The sequence below is a fragment of the Eurytemora carolleeae genome, unplaced genomic scaffold (assembly GCF_000591075.1).
Source record: "Eurytemora carolleeae unplaced genomic scaffold, Eaff_2.0 scaffold366, whole genome shotgun sequence".
NCBI lineage: Eukaryota > Metazoa > Arthropoda > Copepoda > Calanoida > Temoridae > Eurytemora > Eurytemora carolleeae.
In genome coordinates this window covers 8935-14487 of record NW_019396319.1, presented here as the reverse complement: position 1 = coordinate 14487, position 5553 = coordinate 8935, and positions in this window count along the sequence as shown.

Here is a 5553-nt window from a genome sequence, read left to right as displayed (position 1 = left end):
ATAGTAATATTTAGGCAATCTGGCAATATTAATAGTAATATTAAGGCAATCTGGCAATATTAATGGCGAATATAATATTAAGGCAATCTGGCAATATTAATGGCGAATATAATATTAAGGCAATCTGGCAATATTAATGGCGAATATAATATTAAGGCAATCTGGCAATATTAATGGCGAATATAATATGTAATGTTGACTTTTTTATACATTATTTGCCAAAATCCAATTAAAACATTTTCGATCAACATCTCAACATCTCATAAAATAATATTGTTTACTTCTTTTAGGAAAGGGGCTTTGCCCCAATATCCCCCCCCCCGTTTCACAAATATAGTGGCCAAAATTTGCTATTTTTGCATCAAGTTAAGGTATAAATAACTTGTTGGAGAAAAATTGTAGAATTACAAAATTTGTAAAGTTTCCCTTTAAATAAATTTCCCATACCCCTTACAAAAAAACCTTCCGGCTGTTTTGAGCGTTTATAAGGTTACATTCCCCCCTTTCTATTGCGAACTATTGTGCCTCGACCATAGTTTGGTCTGACATGATAAGTTTGATCCAACAATAGATAATAATTAAGGTCAGATACAATGTGCTAAAATTACTTAAAGGTATGAAACATTGGCCCTAGTTAACATTATAATGACACATAAGATATAGGTACAAAGATAGTTTATCCCCCCCCCATTCGTGTTANTATTCAGATATTCAGATATTCAGATATTCAGATATTCAGATATTCAGATATTCAGATATTCAGATATTCAGATATTCAGATATTCAGATATTCAGATATTCAGATATTCAGATATTCAGATATTCAGATATTCAGATATTCAGATATTCAGATATTCAGATATTCAGATATTCAGATATTCAGATATTCAGATATTCAGATATTCAGATATTCAGATATTCAGATATTCAGATATTCAGATATTCAGATATTCAGATATTCAGATATTCAGATATTCAGATATTCAGATATTCAGATATTCAGATATTCAGATATTCAGATATTCAGATATTCAGATATTCAGATATTCAGATATTCAGATATTCAGATATTCAGATATTCAGATATTCAGATATTCAGATATTCAGATATTCAGATATTCAGATATTCAGATATTCAGATATTCAGATATTCAGATATTCAGATATTCAGATATTCAGATATTCAGATATTCAGATATTCAGATATTCAGATATTCAGATATTCAGATATTCAGATATTCAGATATTCAGATATTCAGATATTCAGATATTCAGATATTCAGATATTCAGATATTCAGATATTCAGATATTTAGATATTCATATATTTGGATATTTAGAATCATCGATTATTCAAGCAACAAATTAAAAAAAAATAAATATTTGAAATTAAATCCCGTCTCTGTGCGTATAATTATTTCACCATCATCTTTTTACGTTTTATATCATCTGGTCTTCGGCAGTTTTTATAATAACGGCTGGATTCTCAACGTTTCGGGGGGGGGAGTAAGGGTTGAACATGGTGAGGAACTAGTTTATGACGTCATAGTCTTTATGACATCATCACTCCAACTGTATGAGAAAGGCCTAAATGACACCTTGAAATTGTGGCTTTAAATTAACGGACGTTGAAATTTAAACAATCGGACTTTATTCGTTATCATTTGCACGAAATTCGCCTACGCAAAAGTTCACAAGTTTTAAATATTCTTGGGTTGAATTTGTCCGTTTTTACTCAAATATTTAAAAGATTTTAACGCGGTAGGATTTGAGGATTTATTTTGAGTTTGAGGTTGGAAAGCGCGGCTCATCACCGTCGTTATTTCTATGACTCATTTTGCGCATTTCGGATAAAGAATATATCTACGTAGTTACATTTAGTCATAGAATAGCTTTTTTATCGCAAAGACAACTTTAATAAAAATAATAATAGAAATAATAATAATAATTTGAGGCAAATCGGTCCAGGGTTCATGAGTTATGATCAGACATACAGACAAAGATTACTATAACTTTAAAACATATTTAGGTTCAAGATACTTTGTTCTTTTTCCTTGTTATAAGGTTGTATTTTCATTAATGAAAGAAGATATAATTTATCAAATAACTATTAATTGAATAATAATTACAGAAGAAGCTTCAGCTCCATTAAAACTAGATCACCTATTGATTAAATTAAAATTAATTTTAATTTTAACATAATTTTCAATTTAGTAAAGAGATCTGCACCTGCAGTTAGTAAGATGGATCACATGCAGTTACGTATAAAAAAATTTCATCCTTAAATTTAAATTTACTAAATCTGCTTGTCCTTATCTGAACCGGCAGTCAGTTAGAACATTAACAAGCCCAATTAGCTTTAAATGCTACTTGGGTTAGCAAAGTCGATGCTACTTGGGTTAGCAAAGTCGATGCTACTTGGGTTAGCAAATTCGATGCTACTTGGGTTATCAAAGTAGATGCTAATTGGGTTAGCAAAGTCAATGCTACTAGGGTTATCAAAGTCGATGTTACTTGCATGGGTTAGCAAATTCAATGCTACTTGGGTTAGCAAAGTCGATGCTACTTGGGTTATCAAAGTCGATGCTACTTGGGTTAGCAAAGTCAATGCTACTAGGGTTAGCAAAGTCGATGCTACTTGGGTTAGCAAAGTCGATGCTACTTGGGTTATCAAAGTCGATGCTACTTGGGTTAGCAAAGTCAATGCTACTAGGGTTAGCAAAGTCGATGCTACTTGGGTTAGCAAAGTCGATGCTACTAGGGTTAGCAAAGTCAATGCTACTTGGGTTGGCAAAGTAGATGCTACTAGGGTTGGCAAAGCCGATGCTGCTAGGGTTGGCAAAGAAGATGCTACTAGGGTTAGCAAAGTCGATGCTACTACGGTAAGCAAAGTCGATGCTACTTGGGTTGGCAAAGTCGGAGTTGATCTGACCAACTTTTTTTTTGTGATTATAAAGTTTTAAACTTTTCTTAAATGAAAATTAAATACTGCAATGGAAAGTTCGACACATTTTTTAAATGACATATCAAAATGCGTGAAAAACTAATGCGTCACTAAGGATTAATGAAAACCATAGAGAATAGAATATATATTAGAGTGGAATTTAGACAATCCCTCGGTATGAATTTTGTCAGTCCCTTACAGCCTGAAAGAGAGTTCAAAGTGTACAAATCATGTAAATGTTCACAAATTATATGCAGTAGATACATTGATACAGTATGTTCCCTAGACTATCCATTTCAATTTCGAATATTTAAAGCTTTTAATTAAATAAAATAAAATAAATTAGTTGAATAAAAACATCATTTGATTATAGTTATAACGGAAAATCATCGTTTAAAAAGTGAAAGGCATAGAGTCTATGTGAAATGATCATTGGTCAATTATGAAACCAACCTATTTCATAATTTGGTTTTCTTTTAATATTAATTTTAGATTTTCTATAAAATGATATTCCAGGGCCCAAAAGGTTATATAGCATAAATATGTGAAGTACACCTGCAGTATGGAAACAGTACAACAAAATGGTCGTTTTACACTTTTTTCTAGTAAATTCCACTCTAATATATATTCTATTCTCTTTGATGAAAACCTAAAACTAGTCAAACATGACGATTTAAAGGGTGAATCAAGACTTCTGCCTTTAATATCGTATTTTTATGGTTTACAATAAATGATTTGGAAAAAGAAAGCAGTTTTTAGCTGGAGCTGATTTCTCACATATCTGATAATAGATAAAGTAATAGTATGAGGAGTGTGAGAGACACATCTTTAATATTTTGCAAACTACAGTAATCCTCATAAAACTGTGGAATAGGAAGACGATATTTAAGCACTTTCAATAAATTAAATATTATTAAGAAAACAGTATTACTTGCAGGGCTGCCCCTGACAAGGATCAGTCAGTAAAGCCGACCTATATATACAGAAACTCTTCAAACATGAAGATCCAATTAAGATTAAATTCATTCTCTGTCTTTTCTGTAGTCTTCAACTAACTGGCTTATTTAAATAATTTTACAACGCAAGAAAGAAGTTTATCGTTGTAGGAAATCATGAATATAAGGAAACAGACGGTAAAGTTTCCGTACAGTCATCTCTGAGTCTCATCCTTTGTAGGTAACCCTGTATGTTATAGCTTAAAAAGCATCTTATTTTATAAACAGGGGTCTGTGTACACTGCACATTAGGCGTGTCTCATGTCAGTCAAAAATGTGTCTGTGTACTTCAAAGTTTAATGTGTATTACTGTAAACACCGATTGAAGCCATGTTTATAAACATATTTATATATATGATAGAGCTGTCAGTATGGTTTCAATACAGATTGAGATAAAAACCTATTATTAAACTATTCAATAAACTTCCTGCAAAGCCGTAGAAGTGTAATCAGCCAAACAGTTGGGGGGGGGTCGGAGGGGCTTTAGATTGTATAGATTGGGGAATAGATTTTTATTATCTTTAGAAGCAANAAGGGGAAGGGGGGGGGGTTTATCGAAAAGAATTAAAACTACAATAAAATAATTTTCTTAAGAAATTTGAGGAAATTTAAAGAAAAAGGAGACAAAGGAAATAAAAATGAGGAATACACAAAAAAATAAATTGTTTGAATTGAAGAAATCAACAAATAATTGAAACGAACAATCCAGAGATTTATGTTTTGAAACATTTTCAAAAAATTATGTTTAACATTTTCAAAAAATTATGTTTACTCAATAACTTTTGTATGTGAGAGAACATCTTTAAAGGAACTGTAAGCGTAATGTCAAGTCAACCTCAATGCAAAGATGACAATGCCCAATTTACAATTGTACTCTTGAAACCTTAACCTGATCATAAATATGGAAGATAACGTCGTTTTTCTGACTCGAAAAGTGTTTAATCTGAACAATTTTGTCCAGTCTTTCTGATAAGACAGAAATGCGAAGTCCCTATTGCAGAGAAATCACAAACAAACATCACAAAAATTGAGTTTTATTTTATATTTGAACGGACAAAACTTTTAAGGGTAAATCGGGCATTGCCATCTTTGCATGGAGGGTCACTTGAAATTACGCTAACATTCCCTTTAAGAATAAATCTGATACATCTACATATTGTTTCTATTGAGTTTCTCAAATTCATCAGTTGTTCGGGATTCCCATGAATATGAGTATAGGAGACTGGAGGAGTCATCAATATAGATGGATATCGTTTTTTCATTTTTATTTTTTACTTTCATATAATATACTAAAATATCAAAAATTAAATATTTTTGGCTAAATAGTATAATAAATCGTTTATTAAATCTAAAATCCTTTAAAAAATCGTGTTGTCTAAGAAATTTAGGTTAGTTTAGGTCAGAATAAAACATAAAAGTAGAAAACATGTAATGAAAATACTATTGGTTAATAAATACAACGATATTTTTTTGTGGAAACTCTCAAAAATTTAAAAACTCTGAATGATAAAAAAAACGATGTCCATCTCTATTGATAGGGAGAGCAAGTGTTAAATATGACTAGAGTTCCTCCCTTTAAAACACAGGAGGGGTGGGGAATAGTGGTGGAGGAGGG